The sequence below is a fragment of the Acomys russatus genome, chromosome 14, assembly GCF_903995435.1.
Source record: "Acomys russatus chromosome 14, mAcoRus1.1, whole genome shotgun sequence".
NCBI lineage: Eukaryota > Metazoa > Chordata > Mammalia > Rodentia > Muridae > Acomys > Acomys russatus.
This window is the reverse complement of record NC_067150.1, coordinates 40208465-40230630: the sequence shown is the minus strand read 5'-3', so window position 1 is coordinate 40230630 and position 22166 is coordinate 40208465. Positions and strand designations below refer to the sequence as shown.

Here is a 22166-nt window from a genome sequence, read left to right as displayed (position 1 = left end):
ACCCTGTGCTGTATACTCTGGTGTTCCTAGGGCCTAATACTGCACTTGGCAACTGCCCAATAAATCTTTGTTGAATGCACGGAAGGCAAACAGACAGTGGGAAGAGGAGAGGCAATTAGCTCCCTGAAACTGAGGATGCAGTTGTCAGGGCGAGGGAAACGAGTTAAGTAGGGAGAAGCCCCTCACATACCCATCTAGGCACCCTCCCCACGACATCAAGGACTGGCATACATGGGTGTGGGTTGGGGTGGGGAGGGGGGTAGGTACTCACTGTGGGCTCCTGTTTCCCTACCCGATGCCTTCATTTGTTCCTAAGATCACCCTAACAGAACAAGGTGTGGCAGGCTCAGGATGGTGGCATTTTATAACTGGGGACTACCTGGCTCCAGCCTGTCTAGGATGAGATGTTAACATGAAGACATGAGGTCTTCGCCTCATGGAGAACACTGCCCCCCCCCCTCTTTGCTTCCAGATTCAGAGCTACAGCTCTGCCCACTTCCAGCCCCAGCCACTCCTCACCCAGAGTGCCAGTGGACTCCCCTGGGCTGCTTTTTTTTTTTTTTTTTTTTTTTTTTGCACACCAGGGGGTGTCTCAGTGAAAGTGAACTCTCTCATTTAAACCTGACTCTGCAGCCCTGAAGCCCCCTGCAGAGCTAATTACCCTGTAGCTCCAAACTGATTGCTGTACACTAAGCTTAAGCCCTCCTTTATTTATTTACTGACTACATTAATAGCAAAGCCGGATGGCTTTCAGCTGCTCCTCACTGTACACCTCTGGCTGTTTCCCTGGTGCCCAGCTTCTCTAAGCTGGACAAAGAGCATCTGAACTCACCACCCTAACTGAATCCCCTGTGCTGGACAAAAATGAGAGACCATGATTTTGTCCGTACCCTACTCCTGACATGTTGGGTGCCTTCTCTGGCTCACTCTTGGGCAATGGGAGAGCCAGCTGAGCTCACCAGCTGGAGGGGTAAGTGGGGCAGGGGGTGGGGCAGTCCTCATTTACAGGACATGTAATAAATATGCTTCCGTTCAGCTTCACGGCTCTTGGGAAGAGGTACCAGCCATTGGCTTCCTTTTACAGGAGAGTAAACAGAGGCTGTGACACTTTTCTTCCCTCACTCCCACCTCCCACCCCCGTTAAGGGCTGAGCCTCCTTCTCTCAGTCTCTGGGTCCCACTGCACCTAGTGCTGCTTGTCACTTACTAAGAATTTCCTCCCTGTACTGAATCAAACCCCACAATCCCCCATTGTTTGCTCATGTACTTGGCCAGACTTTGCTGGAAACCAGGGAACATTCCCAGGAGACGTTCCCAGGTGAGCCTGAATCAGGTCTCTTTACCCTGGTGACTCACATACATGAGGACGTCCTGCAAGGACAGACAGCATCCATACCTGTGACATGTGCCCTGCCTCTTTCCCTGTTTTTTTTTTTTTTTTCCCTGTGGTTCAGGAGGCCCACAAGAGTCATGGACAGTTTCTCTAACGCCCTCTGAGTTCTTGAGGCAATACTGGGTTCTAGCTGTGAGACGCAGCAGTATTCTGAAGACCAGAAAGCCCCAAAGGGCCTCTGGAGTCAAGCCTCCAGCCTCCACTTTGACTCACACTAGCTCGATGGCTGACATACTGGGCGCCTCTGAGGAAAGAGGACGGATAGGATTTGGCAGGAAGAATCCGGGTCAAAAGGACCCTGTGTTTTGGGACAGCTCTGCCATGCTCTGTATGGCTTTGATTGCTTATTAAGACACGCCAAGGACCCGTCTTCTCAAATGTGAGATGGGACAGCAATTTTTAGCCCATCTACCCTCAGGGCACCTATGCCAACTGGTGTAAGACCCTTAGATCAGTTTTCTAAAGACTTCTATGACAATGTAAGCTATAAGGGGATGGGACCGGTATGGGATGGCCTGGAAGGGGAGCTGGAGGCCTAGGTGTTACTTCCCAGCCCTTGGTCTAAGTGGCTCCCGAAAGGACCACAGTGGCAGTCCAGAAACATAACTAGGACTCTGTCTCCACCTAGTGGACAGTGACTGAAAGTGCATCTACTGCTCAGGCATCTGGAAAATAAAGGGCTTTAATTGCTGAGTTTGCCCTGGTTGAGAGTAAAGACAGGTAAGCAGGGACCATGACTCCCATTCATGCCAGGGAAGGAACTTCGTGAAGGGAGGTCAAAGGGATCTCTCTGGAAGCCCTCCTGAGCCACTATGTCTTCACTCTTGACATGTTCTCCCATCTTTACTCCCCTTGACCTCTTAGCCCATTTAGCCCCCACTCCTCCCATCCCCACAAACACTAATTCATACTTAACCCTCACCTCACACAGGGCGATGACCAGACTCACATGGACTTCAGCTCCACACAGCTTTTCTATCAAGAATGACCCAGGCAGGCCAATGGAAGTGAGTGCCCCCCAGGCTGGCTAGTAAGAAGTGATGACAGGACACACTATGTATAGGGACAATGCAACAATCTATGCCCTGTGTCCTGAACCCCCAGGAATCCTAGGATGGAAAGGAAGTGGCTACTGCCTTGACACAGAACTGTCCTTCCAGGGCGGGGAGTGACTCCGGTGCATGGCCCCATCTTTCCCTGGATAGACCTCAGTTCTCCGAGACAGTGGCTCTCTCACACCTGGATACTTGGGTCTTCAGACAATGTGTCATGGTGCCTCTTTCCTCCCGTTCCTTGACACCTCTGGCCACCCCAGATAGTTGCATTAGAATGGGTTTAGAAGATGCCCCCCAAAAGCACGTCTCTAGCATTCTATGACTCTGGTTAGCTCCACACAGCCTTAGGGGGAAAAAAAATCACTGCCTCCATATCACCTGCTACCTTTTCCTCCTTCTCTTTTAAAGCGGAGTTTGATTTTGTTTTTTGTTTTTGTTTTTTTTTTTTTAACCCCACACCTAATTGGAGGGGTGTGCAGAGGTTGTCTTCAGGACAGAGTGAGCTTCTAGTGACCTCTGGTGGACAGAAGGGGAAATGCACATGTGGCTGTCTGGCTGGCAAGGCCTTCCCTAACCACTAGGTCCTTGGGAGGGTGAGCACATGGGGCCACCCAAGCCTGACCTGAGAGACACTGACCTGGATCTCAAAAATCTCTTAATAATTGCCCCCTGGCCCCCTGATTTGCCCCCACTGCACACACCAGTGCTTGATATTCCCATTAATTCTGCACAAAACAGCTGCGACCAGGCTGGGCTATCTAAATTATATTTCTCTGGTCTCAAAGAAAGTAAACAAACAAACAAACCAAAGAAACAAAAAAACCCAAGAAGCACATGGATGGCATAGCATGATGGCTCACAAGCCCCAGAGGGTCTTCTCAGAGCACTCCCCAGTGCAGGTTCCCTGTCTGCCTTCAGAGACTGGGGGCTGCCGCAAACAGACGAACTCTATGAGGGAAGGCGCCTGAGTTCTGCTGGCTTCTGGGATATGCTGGTGGGGTGTTCTGTCAAAGGTCAGTTCCTCCTCTTGGGCTTTGCACCCTTTCCTACAGTCTCCTTAAGCTCTTAGTTTCTCTCTCTCTCTCTCTCTCTCTCTCTCTCTCTCTCTCTCTCTCTCTCCCTCCCTCCCTCCCTCTCTCCCTCCCTCCCTCCCTCCCTCTCTCTCTCTCTTTCTCTCTCTCTGGCACCCACTTCTCCCTCATCCATTTACTCCCATAGCTATGCAAACCAGTCTTTATGCAGCTTAGGATCAAGGATCGGTTAGTTCTCTTATATCCAAGAAAACCTAAACATCTGGATTTCCCGAATTCCCTTTCTTCTTGGAAAGTTGTCAGACTCTGAGAATTTATGTCTTAATGGCAATATCTACTCACATATTCTAATCCTGGGTTCCCCCACTTCACCCTGTACTCTTGGAGGCTAGCTCTGTCCTGGGCTCGGCCTGCCCTGCTGGGTTTTTGTTTTTGTTTGTTTGTTTGTTTTTTGTTTTTTGTTACTCCATGCAAGAGTCACGCTGAATGTTTTAGCCCCTGCCTACACAGGACTGCATCTTTCTCACCTGAAGAGGCTTGAAAGCTGTGCCAATGTGAAATGCGCCTCCCAGGCTCGTGTGTTTGGGCACTGGGCGGCCAGCTGGTGTGCTGTTTTAGGAGGTACCTCGGAACTTTCAATGTTTCCTATTCCAGCCCCACCGCCAATCAACTCTCCACTTCCTGCCCGCAGCCTTCGTGTTAACTGTTGCTTCCTGTTCCTGCCCCCATACCTCCCTTACCGCGATAGATTATAGCCTTTCTTAAGCCGTGCATAGGATGCTAGGGAAGGTCCTAAGCAATGTGGCCATGGTCTACCTCTCTGAACTACCGCATTCTTTCCGTTATCCTTTCACCCTGGTACCCACAGGACATCCTTTGACTCCACCTCCCATGTTAAGTAGACAAATAAACAAATGTTTAAAAACTATACACAACTGTATAAAATAATGGCTTTTACTATGACAGTTCTTCCTACATAATATTATAGTTTGTATTGGTTATTTTTCTTGCTATGACAAAACCTAACAAAAACAACTTAAAAGGAAAGAAGGGTTTATTTCTGGGTCTTTGATTTGGTTCCATTGCTCCACCAGGCTGTTTCTATGCCAGTACTGTGCAGTTTTTAATTACTGCTGCTCTGTAGTACAACTTGAGATTAGAGACGGAGATGCCTCCAGAAGACTTTTGATTGTACAAGATTGACATAGCTATTCGGTTATTCGGGTTTTTTTTTTTTTCTTTTCCCATACAAATCTGAGAATTGTTCTTTCAAGATCTGTAAAGAATTATGTTGGCATTTTGATGGGAATTGCCCTGGATTGATATAGATTGCTTTTGATAAGATGGCCATTTTTACTATGTTGATCCTACTGAACCATGAGCATGGGAGCTCTTTCCATCTTCTGATATCGTCTTCAACTTCTTTCTTCAGCGACTTGAAGATTTTTTTCATACCAAGTTTACAGTTACACCAAGATATTATATATATGTATATATACATATGTATATATGTGTGTAACACCAAGATATTTTATGATGGTTTTTGTTGTTGCTGATATTTTAGGATTTTTATTTGTTTTTGTTTGTTTGCTTGTTGTGTGTGTGTGTGTGTGTTGTGAAGGGTGTTGTTTTCCTATTTTCTTTCTAAGCCCAATTGTCTTTTGTACACAGGAGGGGTTCCTGATTTTCTTTGAGCTGATTTTGTATCTAACCACGTTGCGGAAGGTGTTTATCAGTTGTAGGAGCTCCCTGGTAGAATTTTGGGGGTCACTTATGTATGCTATCACATCATGTGCAAATTGTGATGCTCTGGCTTCTTCTTTTCCAAGTTGTATCCCCTTGACCAACTCAACTATTGAAAACAAAGAAATTTGAAATTTGCAGGCAAATAGATGGAACTAGAAAAGATCATCCTGAGTGAGGTAACCCAGAAGCACACGCATAGTATAAACTCACTTATAACTGGATATTAGCTATATAATATAGGATTTACCTGTAACCAGACATTAGCTATATAACACAGGATAACCATACTACAATCCACAGATGTAAAGAAGCTAAGTAACAAGGAGGCCCCTAGGGAGGATGCGAAGGAAGAGCAACTAGAACAGACACTGGAAGTGCTTGAAGAGAGGGAAGAGGATGGGAGCCTGCCATAGATGTCCTCTGAAAGACTCCACCCAGCAGGGGATGGAAACGGATGCTGAGACTCACAGCCAAGCTTTGGGCAGAGTACAGGGAGACTTATGGAAGAGTTGGGGGATAGAAGGACCTGAAGAGGACAGGATCTCCACAAGGAGAACAACAGAGCCAACAATCTGGGCCCAGGGGGACCTGCACAGACTGATACATCAACTAAGGACCATGCATAGTAAGGACCTAGACCCCCTGCTCAGGTGTAGTCAGTAGGCAGCACAGTAGCCTTTTGGGTCCCATAATATGGTGAGTAGGGGCTGCCTCTGACATGGACTCTGGTGCTCACTTGTTGGTCACTTCCCCCTGGTGGGGTGGCCTTGTCAGGCCACAGAGGAAGAAGATACAGGCAGTCCAGATGAGACTTGATAGGCTGGGGTCAGATGTAAGGGGAGGAGAGCTCCCCTTTCTGAGGATTAGGGGAGGGGGGAGGGGGCGAGGGAGGGAGGGTGGGACCAGGAGGAGATGACGAAAAGCGCCGACAATAGGGATGTAAAGTGAATAAGTTAAAAGTAAATTTTTAAAAAAGGAAGGGTTTATTTTGGCTCAGGGTTTGAAGGTGCGGCCCATCGTGGCAAGGGAGTTGCGGTGGTGGGAGTGTGGGACAGATGGCCACGTGGCATCTGTCACCAGGAGGTAGAGGCTGGTAAATGAGGTGCTTTCTACTTTGTACTCAGTCAGGGTGCCCAGCCCACGAGACAGTGATGCCTAGATTCAGTTTGGTTCTTCCCTGTTCAGCTAACTCTTTGTGAAAACACCCCATAGACACATACCAGGGGTGTGTTTCCATGGTGATTCCAGGGCCCATTAAGTCGATGATGAAGATTTAACCGTCATATTCTTTGATCAAACCCCCATCCCAAAAGGTTCGTCTTGTCTTAGGCCTTTATTGGAAGCACTTTAAAATGAAACCTCTTAAAGATAGAAGCCAAGGAAATAAAATCACCTTCATAAAACCCATCATCTAGACTTGAAATTACAAAAAAAAAAAAAAAAAAAAAAAAAAAAAAAAAAAAGGTTAATCCTGCTCCATATCCCTCTATTTTGTCATTTTTTTGTTTTTGTATAAGTATATATAAATTTAATATCCCAGCCATCATGCCACTTTTTTCTATGTACTTCATTTTTGTTTTGAATGTGTTTTCACCTGGACATGGTGGCACCTTAATCCCCAGCACTGAGAAAGTTGAGGCAAATGAATCATTGTGAGTACAAGGCCCACCTGGCCTACATGGTAAATTTTACAGCCAATACTACACAGTGAGACTGTTTGAAAGAAAAAGAAAGAAACAAAAGCTTTCTTCTGCAATGGCCATGTTGTCCAGACATGTTTAAAGATTGAGAATGAGGGGCTGAAGAGCTGGGTAAGACAGTCGCTGACTGGTCGTGCAGAGGACTTGGGTTTAAGTGGCTTACAAGTGTCTGTAACTCTAGTTCCGTGTGATCTGATGCCCTCTTCAGGCCTCTGTGGGCACTGCATGCTTATGGTACACATACATTCACGCGGGCAAACATTTGTACACATAAAATAAATTCAAGTACGTCTTAAAAGATTAGGAAAGACTCCTCAATAGCATTACCAGACTCTGTTCAGATTTTCCTGATTGTCTTAAAAATAAGTCTTTGAAGTTTGTTTTGTTAAAGAGCCAAATTAGGTCCCGGTGTTGCAGTGGTTTGCATTTTTTTCTGAAGTCTTATTTCCCCAACTGCTGACTTGCTGAAGGCAGGTGGGAGACTATTTGAGCCTGCTCTAGGGCTAGGCTATGGAAATTTAATCTGGGGAGATCCTGTGGAATGCAGTCATCTGGTCAGCAGAATGGGGACTCCTGGCCTCCGTGAGACACACTAGACACTTTGAAATAACCAGTGGCTCCGCTTCCTCATACGGGGTCACTGAGGTGTCAGCTGAGAGCAGCTTCTCTCACAGAACAGCTAATTGCGCCTCTTGTCTCAACCCTTCAGCCAGCCTCTCCCAGATGGCCAGAGCATCTGTAGGATCTTCCCACTCCTTCGCAGAGTTGCCTCTTTATCTCGCATCCTCTGGAGCTCATTGGAGAGGGTCAGTCTCCGTGCACCACTTTCCTGTGGCTCCCAGACCAGCCGCACGACAAAGCTCATGGAGTTTTGTTCTATTTGGCAAAACACCAGAACACATTCTTATGTTCCTGTATTAGGTATTTTTCTCACTGCTGTCACCAAATACCTACAAGAGCAACTCGAGGAAGAAAGGGTTATTTTCTCTCGTAGTTTCAAGGGGCGTGACACGTTGCCGCGGGGAAGCCACGGTGGCAGAAACTCGGTCGCATTGTCTTTGTAGTCTGGAAGCAGAGTGGTGAAGGACGTTACTCTGCCCACTTCGCCCACTTTGCCCACTTCGCCCACTTCGCCCACTCCGCCCACAGGACAAGGCTGCCCACATTCGGGATGGGTCTTCCTTTCCCAGCTAAACTTTTCTGGAAACATCCTCACAGATACATCCAGAGAGACGTTTGCCGGGTGATTCTATACCCATCTGAGTTGACAGTGAAGACGAGTCATCACAGACATGTTGGATTCTTATTCTGTGAGCTGTGCCGAACCTCTCCTAAATTAACCACTGAGAAGACAAGCAAGTAACGCCGGTAGACCAAGTTTCACAAAGACCGTGTTTTCTGTTCCTGTGGTGGCTGTCTTAGATCTTTTGGGCTCAGGACGTAAAAATTTTCCTAATGGGTGCATTAAATTGACAAGGGGAGACAAGCGGGTGCAGGTGTGAGCTCTGGGTGAGGAAGGCTGCTGGCCTGTCTTTCCTTTCTGTAGAGCTGAGCCCCCACTTAGTCTTTTCTCACTTCTGGAAATGCTTCCCTTACTGTTCTGGTCGTGAAGGTTTATCTAATACATAGCTTTAACCTTAAAAAAAAAAAAAAAAAAAAAAAAAAAACCTTAAAATTTTTTTTTATTACACAAAGGTTGTCACATAATTTGATACTTCCCTACTTTGTACACAATTGTTCTCACTCTCCACAGGAAGGCTGCTTCTGAACTTCTCATGTGGTGACACAACGCCACAATCCTGACTGTAACAGAACAGTTAGAAATGCCTCGGAGACTTAAGCTAAAAGCAGGGTGCTGGCATGTGGTTCTTTCACTCAGTATCAGGAATGGACAAATGTCTTGATTTAATAACACAAAATAAATTGTCTGTATGCATGGACAACGACAGCAGTAAACTACTATTTATTGGTAATGGGAACCAGTAGCTGATAGTTAAGAGTGACCGGCCAGCCTTGTCTTCAGTCGTTTTCTTCAGGTGACTTCTCTGAAGTTCTGATGAGGAACCTGCCTGGACTTTCCCGTCATAGTTCATTGATAAGGCCAAAGCTCCACTCTAGGAGCTAGAACACTTCATCCCCCATAACCCCTCCCATCCTGCCCACTGCGCCCATTCTAGGGCCCTTCTCTTCTTTAGGAATTTCTGTCACTACAGCAAGGAGGCCACCCCAGCAGCATCCAGTGGAGCAGTTCTTACAGCCCTTGTTGGAGCAGTCATTTCCCCCTCTCCACCATGTTCACAAAGTCTCTCTGAGCAGAGCATCCTAACCAACCTCTGAGGAGCTAACGCTGCAGAGTTTTCTCAGCTATCAAAGGTCCTCCAACACCATGCACGTTTAGCAATAGTCATTGCCGGAATCTTGAGTTCTCTTTTAATAATTTCTATACCTGTTTTCTGATCCTCACTAGCAGGCTTTAGTGAATCCAAGGCTGGGGTGCAGCGAAGTAGAGGGCAGCCCCCCTCCTAGAACAGCGCTTTCTTCGGCAGCCGCTCTTGTAGCATTGAGAGCATCAGTAACTCTGTCTTTGCTCTCATGCAATGTCACTTGTCCCTCCCAGCCTTCAGCACAGCTACTCCACCTGAAAGTTTAGCAAGTCGCTCATTCAGCTTTTCCCTTTTGTATTCACTAGCTGTGATTTCCAGCTGCTCCGCGATTTCTTGAATACGCTTTTCGATTTGAGCTCTGTCACTGTTTCCTTTCAAAAAGCATGGCGTCATCTTTGGTGACAGTGACCTCTCCTCATGGCTTTTCCTGAGTCACGAGCTTGAACATCTTCAAGATTTTAGATTCAATCCCTCTTCTCCAAATACTGCAGCCCCAGTAGCACTAGCCCTGTCTTAAAGCTGGTTCCTCCTGTTGTCCCCAAAGCCTGGAGCTTTGACCGCTACAACCCAAAGACCAACCTTTAGCCTGTTCAAAGCCACTGTGCTTAGAGCTTCTCCATCAACATCTGCAGCAATTATGGCCAAGGGCTTGCGGTGAGCACTGACCATCTCAGGAGCAGGTACAATGGATTGGACACCAGGAATTTTCATTTCACTCAGCGGAACATAGGCGTCTTGGAAATCACATTTTTGACCTTTTGATGTTTTAATAAAATATGGGGAAATATACCCTCTATCAAGCTTCATGCCTTCAATACTTCTGAACTCAGAATTCAGGGTTTTTCCATCCTTCACTGTGATGACGCCCTGTCTTCCAACCTTTTTCATTGCACCGGAAATGATATTTCCAACGTCCTTGTCTCCATTTGCAGAAATTGTAGCAACCCGAGCAATTTCCTCAGGGGTTGTCACAGGTCTAGATTGTTTTTTGAGTTCAGCAATTACAGCATTAACAGGCAACATCACACCTCTCTGCAGCTCCACTGGATTAGCCCCTTTGCTGATCTTCTCAAAAGCTCTCCTTGGCAACAGAACATGCCAGAACAGTAGCAGTGGCTGTGCCGCGCCCAGGCCTCTTCATTCATGTTATGGGCAACATCCTGAAAAAGCTTAGATCCGATATTTTTGTATTTATCATTTAAATCAATTTCCTTTGCAACAGTGACTCCATCTTTTGTTACTTTGGGACTTCCCCCCAACTCTGTTCAATAATCACAGTTCTTCCCTTTGGCCCCATTGTAACAGCTACAGCGTCAGCTAAAAAAGGTCTACACCTTGAAGCACTAAGGCTGGAGCATCCACACCAAATTTTACAACTTTGGTCTAGTCTGGAGTGAGATGAGGAGCCAATTCCCTGAGACACTGGTCTCATGTGGTGAGAAGCAGTGGAGGCGGGGAGCACACTGTGAGGCCGTTGGTGGCAAGTGAGGTCTGGTCTCAGCTTTTACTCACCTGAAAACGTATTTTTATCTTTTAACTTTGAAGGCTGCTCTTTCTGGATGTGGAATTCTGAGCTGACAGCTTTGTTTGTTTTGTTTTGTCTAGAGTGTCTGCCTTTGTTTCCCAAATGCCACTGTGTCTGACGGGAACTCAGTTCTCCGCAAGACCGTGTCCTTTCATGATAGTTGGGTTCTCATTTTTCAAAAGTTTAAGTGTTGGGCTGGAGACATGGCTCAGTGGTTAAGAGCGCCGCCTGCTCTTCCAGAGGTCCTGAGTTCGATTCCCAGCAACCACATGGTGGCTCAAAACCATCTATAATGTGATCTGATGCAAAAGCACTCTCACAATTAAACAAACAAACAAACAAACCTTAAAAAAAAAGTTTAAGTGTCATGTGCTCAGGTTTGAGTCTCGTCAGCTGGAGTCTGGCTGAATTCCCTGGGTCCGTGGGTTGTTCTTGTGTCACCCAAATCTTAGGACCATCCAATGATTTTGTCTTGTATTTTTCTTTTTCCCCTTTCACTTCAGGGAGTCTAACTTTAAGTATGCTGCACACTTTCCCACAGGTTGCTAACACCATTACATTTTGGTATAATTTTTCTTTTTTTCTCTGACTGAATAATTTCTTTTTTAAATTCATCTTTTAGCACACCCTATTCCATGTCATACATGATTATACATTGCTCACAACATTCACCTCCATTTTCCTTCTTTTGTTTCCCTCTCCCCTCCTCTGCTGGTTCTCTTTCTGCTTTTATGTCACACACATCCATACGTATTTAATATATTTGAACAAACATACTTAAATCTAGGCTTCATATGAGTGAAAAGATGTGATATTTGTCTCTTTCCTGTCGGACTCTCTTGCTCCACCTTCCTTGCCCTAGAGGTCACTTCCTCTCTCCACATCCCCTCTCTACTCTGACATCATATGTCTGTATTTTAAAGTCTAGATTCCCCGTGTGAGAGAAAACAGGATATTTGTCTTTTTGAGTCTGGCTTCTTGGCTGGATACATGACCCCCACCCTCCTTTTCTATAAGTAAATGGTACTGGTTCTGTCTTCAGTATGTCTGAGTAAAACTACATAGTTGTATATTTCTCATCTTTAGCCTTCTAACTGGATAGTTTCTATATTTCTATTTCCAAGTTTATGGATTCTTATTTTTGAAGCCTTCAGCCTGCTGTTAATGCCATATTGCAAACTCTTTTTTATTTCATTTCAGGCTTTGGGTTTTTCATTCCATAACTTCTTTAAAAAAACTTTTTCTGTCAAGATTTTCTTATTGTGGCTCATTAAAATCACCTTTTCTTTAACTCCTTGAACACATCCATAATGGCTTTAAAGTCCTGGTCCATTAATTTTAGCATCTAAAAGTCTGTCTCCATTGACACCTTGCCATTTTGCAAATAACACTTTCCTGTTTCTTGACATATTTAGCATTTTTTTTCCTGGAAGTTGGGAATTGCCAATGATTGTGCTATTGACCAGTTAAAAGTAATAACATCTTTGTTTCCTCAGGCTGGTTTGGGTCAGTGTTTTTGTCACAGCAACAGAAAGCAAACAAGATCAAAGGGCCTGGGGAGATGGCTCAGCAGGCAGAAGCATTCAATATGTGTTTGAGTTTGGTTTCTATGGCTAGACCCAAACACCAGGACCAAAAGCAACTTGGGAGAACAAAGGATTTATTTAGCTTACAGGTTATAGTCTATTGAGGGAAGCCAGGCAGGAACTTGATGCAGGCTCTGAAGTAGAGACCAGGGAGGAGTGCTGCTTGCCGGCTTGCTGGCTGTGACTCTGTCAGCTCGCTTTCTCAATACACCCCAGCACACCCACTGAGAAGTGGCACTGCTCTCAGCGTGATAGGTCTTCCCTAGGCCAACCTGATGGAGTTAACATCCTATCTGAGGTTTCTTCTTCCCAGACGACCCTAGTTTGTGTTAAGATGACAAAAACTAACCAGCACAATGCACAAACATAAGGACCTGAATTCAGATTTTCAGAATCACATAAAAAGCCACACATGGCTACTTGCACCTGTAACCCCAGTGCTGGCCGAGAGCAGAGGAGACAAGAAGGTTACTGGGGTGCTGGCTACCAGCCTACCTGAAAAACTTCAGGTTCAAAAAGAGACCTTGTCTCAAGGGAGTAAGGCTGAGAATGACAGAGGAAGAAACCCAGCATTCTCTTCTGGCTTCCATCTGAATTCATGTGCATACACACATGTACACACTATACACATACATACACAAGTACACACACACACACACCACCACCACCACCACCACTATCACCACCACTGCCACCATCACCACCACCACCAAAACACACCATGGAGAAACTACTGTTGCAGATTGAGTTGTTTCTTTCTAAAATGATTTGTTAAGTCTTAGCTTTCTACTTCAGAATGTGACCTTTACAAGGGCAGTTAAGATCATTAGGGTGGGTCCAACCCAGCATGACTGATTTCCTGATGTAAGCAGAGATTGAAACATAGACACACACACACACACACACACACACACACACACACACAAGATACCACATGAAGAAGGTAGGCTGCATTCACAAGCCAGGAAACGTCCAAGAAATCCAGAAAGCACAGAGTTCAGGAGAGAGTGGGGAACACACATGTGTCTACACTGGGAAGGAGAGAGTGTGGACATACTTGTGTCTGTCTACACTGGGGAGGAGAAAGTGGGGGGCACAACTGCATCTGCACTGGGGAGGTGAGAGTGGGTGGGGGGGGGGCATCTCTCTCTGCACTGGAGGAACCAATTCTGCCAACAACTTGTTCTCAACTTCTGGCCCCAGAACTGTGTAACAGTGAAGTTCTTTTGTGTCGCTCATCCAGACTGTGACACTCCATTGCAGCAATCCAAAGAGTGCACCCTCACATGTGACCTTCAGGGTACCCTCTGGGGAGCTCCTTCCTCCCACGTCCCATCAATTCCATTTGCTTCAGCAGCTCCAAAAGATGCTGATGTTTTCCTTTGGAGCCTATCAGGTCAGCTGGAGTCTTCTTGGGTACCACGTTTCTGTGCTGGGGTTGAAAAGTCATCCCCAGGCAGTGTATAGAGCTGGTGAGTATGGAACTGTTCTTCTTAGGGGTTGTGGTCCTGCATACATACACATACGCAAGCCAGCACTCTCACCCTCAGAGGCCAGAAGGGGATGTCGGATCCCCTGGAACTGGAGTTAAGGTCAGTTACGAACTGCCTGACTTGGGTACTGGGAACCAAACTTGGATCCTCTGGAAGAGCAGTAGGCACTCTTAAGCACTGGGCCATCTCTCCAGCTCCCAGAGGTTTAGCTTGACTCCTGGTTTCATTCGTAGTGAGTTGGCTCCATAGCTTTGGGGCCCAAGGCAAGGCTGTGTGTCAGGGGCAGGGAGTGTGGTGTGGGGAGCTACTACCTCATGGGGTCTGGGAAGCAAATAGAGAAAGGAAAAGACTAGCAGCCCAGCCCTTCCTTTAAGGGCACATTTTAGTGAGGTGACTTCCTTCCCACCAGGCCCTACCTTCTGAAGGCTTCACAACCTCTCCAAAGCACCACAGGCTGGGAACAAAGCCTTTGATGCATGGCCTTTGGGGCATGTCCAGGATCCAAACTACAGCCTCGCAACACTAAATGATGGGTTAAGATTCTCATGTTTTACAAATAAAAAATATAGAGACAAAAATAGACCAAATAATCTGTCCAAACACCCATATCTTGTAGACTGTCAAGCCAGATTCTGAATCCAGGCAGTTTAGATGCAGACTCTGCCTCCTTGCGTATCTTATAGGTACTCAGTGAGAACATTTTAGATGATGCCAAGATGGCTCTCTCATCTCTTCTACCTCTGTTGCCCATTGTATTAGTTACATTTTGTTCTTGTTGTTGTTGTTATCATGACAAAATACTAGAGAAAAGCAGCACGGGGAAGGAAGGCTTATTCTAGCTCACAGTTTGAGGTGCACAGTCCCTCATGGAGAAGGGACAGCTGGCCACATTGTACAGAGACAGGAAGGTAATGGCTGAACGTTGACTTTGCTTTCTCTCTCCTTTTCGTTTTATCCAGGACCCCACCCAGCCCATGGAATGATGCAGTGCAGTGCTTGTTCAGGGTGAATCTTCCCTCCTCGGTCTTCCCTGGAAACACTCTACGGACACACTCAGAGATTTATCTTCTGGATGATTCTACATCTCGTCAAGATGATGATCAAGATCAACTCCACTCCCACCAGCCTGTTTCACCTGCTTGAGAAAAATCCCAAGCTTACATAGACCCAGAACAGTTATTTCTCCTGCACCCAGGCTGTAGTGCATGCTGGAGGAAACAGTGCTTGTTGGCAGACTGGGATCCTGGTAAGTTACCCAGACCATCAACAGCACCTGACACATTTGTTCCTTTCCAGCTGGGGATCATGGGATTCAGGACAGCCTCCCAGGATCCCACACTCCGTGATGCTCGAGTCCCTTATACAAAATTTTGTTTGAACAGAACCCACACATATCCTCCAGAATGTTTTTTGTTGTTGTTGTTGTTGTTGAAAGATTCATTTTAATTTTTATGTGTATGTGCCTGTGTTTCTGTGTGTGGATATGTACACAGCGGTACAGGTGCCCATGGAGGCCAGCAGGGGGCATTTGAATTCCTAGCACCGGAGGTACAGGTGGTTGTGAGCCACACAGTGTAGATTCTGCAAACCAAATGGGCTTCTGGAAGGACAGTACTTGCTCTTAACCACTGAGCCATCCCTCCACCCTCCTAGATGCACTTTAAATACTCTCTATAGTGCATACAATGAGAGGAGATAAATGTTATACAAATAGTTACTGCTTAGGATATAGTGACAAGGAGAAAGGTCTATATATGTTCAGGTCAACACCTTCCCCTGCAAATGTTTCTAACACCTATGGGTCTAGATACAGAGGGCTGCACTGTGTCTCCTTACCCCTCACTTGCCATGGGGTTCTCACCCCACATCTTAAACACCTGCCCCTCCCCATCCCAACTTTCAGGAAAAACACCATTTCCAACTGTGAATGCTGTTTCCTGCATCTCCTCATACATTTGACTTGTTTTGGCACCCGTCCTTGCTTTTCCCTCTCCTGTCAAAATATTTAGTGTTTCTCTGTCAAAACCTCATCCACTTTTAGCTACTACCCCATGTCTTTCACAGCCAGGCCTTTTTTTTTTTTTTCCTCCAAGCTTGTTTTCGCTCCCTGTCTGCACTCCCTCTCACCTCAGCTCACTCCGGCATCACAAGCTGGCTTCTGTGCTCTGGCTTTACTGATGTACAACTGTCGCCTTTGATCTTGGTTAATTGTGCCCTGTGCCTTCCTTGAGTCTATTTACTCTTTCAGTAGCATCTTCATTTGGATGCTTAACTCGTCTGCTGATGGCTTTTCCTGTTTACTGAGTGTTTAAGGCTGTGAATTTTCCTCTCTTTAATTCATACCAGATTCCCCCCCCTCCCCAGATATTTCCTGTTTGGTTTTGTTGCCTCTTCGATCTGAGTGTTCAGGTGAAAATATTATAATATTTCTGGGCAGCAGATTCCTTTGTTTTCTGGTTTTGCCTTCAGTATTTATTCTGTAGCACTTTGGTTTGACGAAATACTGGATTATTCTTAATTTAGAGGGTTTCTTTTTTTAAAGAATTTATCCATGCCTGTGCAGTGAAGTGTCATGTCTGTTCCATTGGTAGCTTGGAGAGAATGGATATTTACTACTTCCAGATTATAAAGCTCTCTGTGTTAATTAGCTAAATTTTATTAACCACATGTTTTTTAGTGTGTGTGTGTGTGTGTGTGTGTGTGTGTGTGTGTGTGCGCGCGCGCTCGCGTGCTCTGTGTTGCAGTCATGTGAGTGTGCAGATGCAATAATGCATGCATGCCCATGCAGAGGTCAGAGCAGGGTGCCCTAGAACCTTCCTTTATTTCTGTCTATTCTACTGCCTTGAGACAGGCTCGTTATATAAATGGTAGGCTGCCATTTTGGTCAGGCTGCCTAGCCAGTGAGCTCTCCAAATCTGCGTGCCTTAGTCAGCTAGTGCTGGAATTACAAGCATGACTAGCCATGCCTGGATTTTTTTTTTTAATGTGGGTGCTGGGGATTTGAACTCAGGTCCTCATGCTTGCAGAGCATGGGGTCTTACCTACTGAGCCATCTCCTGACGTTGTTGTTTCCTGTTTCCCCAATAATTTCGGGAGGCATGAGCAGAGGGAACCTTTACTTTCCCTCTGGATTGACTCTACAGTGTCAGAGCAAAGAGATGTTTTTATGATTATTTCACAGCCCAGCACACATGAGGAGAGGATGGGAGAATTGTTCCCCTTGTCCCCAAGTAAATGTATCAGTCCGCTGGTGCTGACATAACAAAAGGCCCCACTTGGGCACCCTTAGCAATACAATTTTGTTTTCTCACCGTCTGGGGGCTTCAAGTCCAAGGTCAGGGTCTTAGTTGCATGGGTTTCTCCCATGGCATCTCTCCCTAGCTCGTGGGCGGCTGCCTTGTGATTGTGTCCTCTGATGACCTCCTCCCTGTCCCTGTCCATGTTCATCTCATTGCCCTCAACTGCCGCCCCGCCCATATGTTTATATCTCAGGCCTCCTTTTTACAGTGATGCTGATCCTGTTAGGTGAGGGTCCTATATCCTTAGGGCAAAAGTCTCCAACTCCAAATACTCACATTTGTGGTTCAAGCTTCAGTGGATAAATCTGGGAGCAATACAGTTCAGTCTGTAGTGATGGAGGATGGAAATAGGAAGCAGCAAAGAGAGGTGTGATGCCTTCCCTCATCAAGGGGAGACTCTAAATTAGATCTCACACACGTCTCCACCTGTTCAAATGAGCGCTTGAAGAACAAATTCAGTCTAGTCACATGACAAATATTCCAATCACAGCATCCGTTTCCAGCTCGGCGCACTCTGTCTGTGAGCCCCAGACCTGCCAGATTTCTCTTAGGGTTGTTCAGCGTCAAGCTGAGCGTGTTCAGAACCAAACTCTTCACTTCTCATCCTCCCACACCCCATATCCTCTAAGTAAAGCTATTTTGCCTGCATCCACAGTACTATTATCATCTTTTGGTGATCTGGGACAGAAACCAAAGGGTTGTACACAAAAGTTTAAAACCTAACTTGGGGCTCAGTGAGTAGAGAGCTTGCTTAGCAGGCACAAGGCCTGAGTTCAGCCTTCAGCATCACAGAAATAGCACGTGTGGTGGTGCACACTTGTACTCTCAGGTAGGGGCAAGGGGTCATCCTAAGTGACAAAGCAAGTTTGTAGGCAGTCTAAGATACATGAGACCTTATCACAAAAATAAAAACAAAACCCAGTCAAACATCTTCATCTTCTCACTGCGGGTACCTCTGGGTGCTCACAGGGGGTTTTACTTGATGTCAGACAAGCTATATAAATCATTGGAAGGCTTTCTATACAATAGCAATAAGGAGAGAGAAAGAGATTGGGGCTCTGACCTATAAGCCAAAGCCACTGAAAAGCCTGAGGGCTGAGGAGGGAAGCACTGGGAGGTGACTAGGCAGGAGAGGTGAGACAAGTAGCCACGGGGAAGAGGCCTCAAGAAAATGCCCTCACTGGCTGCCTTGTCCTTCACTCAGTTGTTTAGGGGTAGTACTGGAGGTGTGGCTGGGATCCTAAGAATACTTTGATCGGGAAGGGTCTAAGGCACCAGGCTGTCCTTCTGGGAAGGCCCTTCCATGACTCTTTGGGAAGCCCCTTGCATCTCACATAGCACCTGATGCCTTGCAGGCAAGTTTTGAATTCACAGTAGATACCTACCTGGATTCTATGCTTGGACAGAATTCCCCAGAAGGTAGATTCCTTCATTACTTTCTGAACTAATGCTTGTCAAGAGAGGAGAGATGTAGGTCTTTTTCAGCCCAGGTGAGGTTTGGGGGACAGTAGAGGACCATGCCACTTTCATATCAGATGCTCATTCATTCACCTAGCACAGACTGGGGAGTGGCGCGGGAAGAGGGAGTAGCTAGGTTTAATTGTGAACTAGACACGATCTAGAGCCACTGGAGGGCAAGGCCTCTGAGAATGTCCACGAGGGATGATCTTACTTATGTTGTTGGTGTGCGACAACCAGCCCACTCTGTGTGGCAGCATTCCATGGGCTGGGGCTTCTGACGTGTAAGAGTAGAGAAACCAAGCTGAGAATTAGTGTGTATGCATCCATTCGTTGCCCTCAGCGCCTTTTTTAAAATGTATATTTTTATTTATTATAATTTATTCATATTACATCCAAATTGTTATGCCCTCGATCTCATCTTCCCATTCCCTCTCCCTCCCTCTTCTGCCCCTATTCCCGTCCCCTAGACCTCTGATTGGGGGGATCTGCCTTACTCTACTGTCTGGCTACAGCCTATTAGGTCTCATGAAGATAGCCTGCATCCCCTTCTTCCATGTGTCTGAAATGTTGTTTTGCCAAGGGGCGGGGACCAAATTGTGGGCACCAGAGTGCATGTCAGAGGTTCAGCAGAACTCCCCCCACCTCACTGCCCTCCTCCCCCCTCAGCCCATCCCCGCCACCCATGAAGAATCAGCTATCCATCTGCTACATTCGAACAGGGGGTCTTGGTTTTCTGCGCGCATTGTCCTTGGTTGGCCCTCAGCTGTTGACAGTGATTGTGAGGTAACTGGCCAAGTCAAGGTCTTGCCATCTTGACTCCCCTACAGTGATGGGCTGGAGCCTGGAGCTGTGAACTAAAATGAATCCTTTCCCCTTTGGGTTGCTTTTGTTGAGTATTTTACTACAGCTACAGGAAATAACACTAAGATAGGTTACAGGAAGGAACCGGTCACCTTCAGAGTGTAGATCCTCCCTGAAGGAAGATAGTCACTGCCCCCTCATGTGTACTAGCTATATGGTGGCAGACCCGGAACACCCCTAAGCTGCAAAATCAGATGGTCCTGAGCAGACTTATCTTTTCTTCATTCCTAGCAGAGGAAGCTACAAGGGTATCAGGAAGTGTAGAGAGCCTCCTTCCAAACACAGCGGGGGCCCTTTACTGTTCTGCCTGGCTGTCCCTGTGACTTGGGAGAGTGTCATAGTGAGTGGCTTTCAGATTTGTCCCTAGAGGAGGAATGGACAAAGCAGGCTGGAGCATTAAAATCAAATAATGGATATTGTCCTAGTTAGCTTAAACCATCAGCTTGGTTGGGGAGTTACTGGTCATATTGACCTGTGGGCATATCGATGGGAGACTGTTTTGATTATTAATTGATGTAGGAGGGCCTAGTTCACTGTGAGCAGCACTGACCCTAGGCAGGTGGCCGTGGGCCATGTGAGAAATCTGGCTAGGCGTAGGCCAAACAGCAAGTGAGAGAGTGAGCCAGCAAGCTGTGGTCCTCTGTGGTCCCTCCCCCTTGTCATGATGGACTGTGACCTGAGAGTATGAACTGAGGTAAATTCTCTCCTCACTAAGTTGCTTTTGTCTGGAGTGTTTTATCACAGCAAGAGAAAGGAAATGGCAGGTGTTTTTCCACAGTTCCAAGAAGAAGAAGAAGAAGAGGAGGAGGAGGAGGAGGAGGAGGAGGAGGAGGAGGAGGAGGAAGAAGAAGAAGAAGAAGAAGAAGAAGAAGAAGAAGAAGAAGAAGAGAAAAAGAAGAAGAAAGAAGAAGAAGAAGAAGAAGAAGAAGAAGAAGAAGAAGAAGAAGAAGAAAGAAGAAGAAGAAGAAGAAGAAAAGCCCCAATATAATTCTCCAATTAAACATTTTGTGCCATCAAGTTTTCTTATGTCTTTGATGCTTGCATCTATTTGTATATTGCTCTACCCTCTGAATGAAACAAATGAGCAGGGAGCAAATAGCAACTAATGGCATGCTAAGTTCAATAGCCCATTTTCTCCCTGGATCTGTGGGCATGCAGCTCTGTTCTGAAGCATGCGTACATCCAAGCAGCGCGGCAGCGTGCTTCCTGCTTGCAAAACTATTCATAATTTGTTTATTAGAACTACAGAGACAAGTAGTGCCTAGTGTGCTCCAAAAAGGACCAAGACTTCCAGGCGTTTCGCCATCTGAAGATGTTTAAGAAGCAGTTAATTGCTCAGGCATCAGATGGCAAAAGCCCGCAGGTAGGCAGATGGGTTCAGGCAAGAGAATCGCTGCCCCACTGAACAATAGGTTAGAGGCTGGGCCAGAGGCAGGGTTATAACAGGACCCCTGGGCCCAGGCAGTCTTCTCTCCTTGATGCTCTTTTCATCTTGCACGTCTCTTACCAGGGTCCAAATGCTGCTGCAATTTTATGTCAATTCTGATTGCTGGAAGTGCTGTTTGAGCAGGTCCTGTTTTTTCCTTCTGGTCACCCTCTCCCCCTCTGTCAAGGAAGGTTCTGGAAATACAGCTAATGCTTAATTCATGCTCGTTGATTGGTTTTTGGAGTGTTAGATGATCTCAAAAGGACCACTTGGCAGTGAAGAGTGAAGAGAGGAGGGAAGCCAGTGATCCCACGAGGGCACTCCTGTTTCCACACACTCTTTCTGCCCTCAGCATCCATGCTGAGTCCTGACCACTTCAGGTGGTACCCAGGGCTCTGAGTGCAGACGAAATCCCTCATCCCACAGTTTATATTTCCAAGTTGTTCATTCTCTGATGTCAGCGCCAGCAAGTCTCAAGCTGGGTTAGCAAGCTAGAGCCTTTGGGGAGATGTGCTCCTCAGAGCCTGGCTTTGGTCCTGATAGTGCTGTTTTGGTTTGAATGTGAAGTGTTCCCCCCAAAGGTCCTTGTGTTTGAATGTTTGATCCCGAGCACTAATTAATGGCACTGTTTGAGGAAGTTGTGGACCCTTTGGGAGGCAGGACCAAGTAGCGGGAATAGGTTACTGGGGGGTCATCTCCTGGCCTTGTTTCCACATTGTCTCTACTTCTTGTTCTGCCCAGATGTACTGTGAGCAAGCAGCCTCACACTCTTGCTGCCACAGCCACAGCCACAGCCACAGCCACAGCCACAGCTGTTTGTTCCCCTTGTGGTACCCTCTCCTCCATGACAGGTTGTATGCACTCAATTCATGAGGTCAAAGAAGTCTTCCTTTACGTTGCACCTTGTCAGGGATTTGGTGAGGAGAAAAGTAATTAACATAGAATGTTCTGGAGCAGGTGGATATAAAGGAATGCTGTAGTCTAAATCAGCTGTCATTCATTCATCCATTTACTCCATTGTTCAGCTCTTCTGTGCCTGTGAGCTTTCCGGGAAGTCTTGGTCACCGTCTACATGGAAAGAACTTTCAGAAGCTGAGAACACAGCTGAGGAAGATGGCGGCATTTGGTCTTCAGGGATGAAATGTGCACACTTAAAGGGAGCAGGGAAAGACCAGGGTTGCACCTCCAGAGTACATAGCTACATGCA

General features: G+C 46.4%; 1 pseudogene; it reads right to left on the bottom strand.

Annotated features, from left to right (window-relative positions):
- Nucleotides 1–9045: 9045 nt before the first annotated feature.
- On the bottom strand, nucleotides 9046–10740 carry LOC127198422 (60 kDa heat shock protein, mitochondrial-like; annotated as a pseudogene).
- Between the last annotated feature and the right edge of the window lie 11426 nt (nucleotides 10741–22166).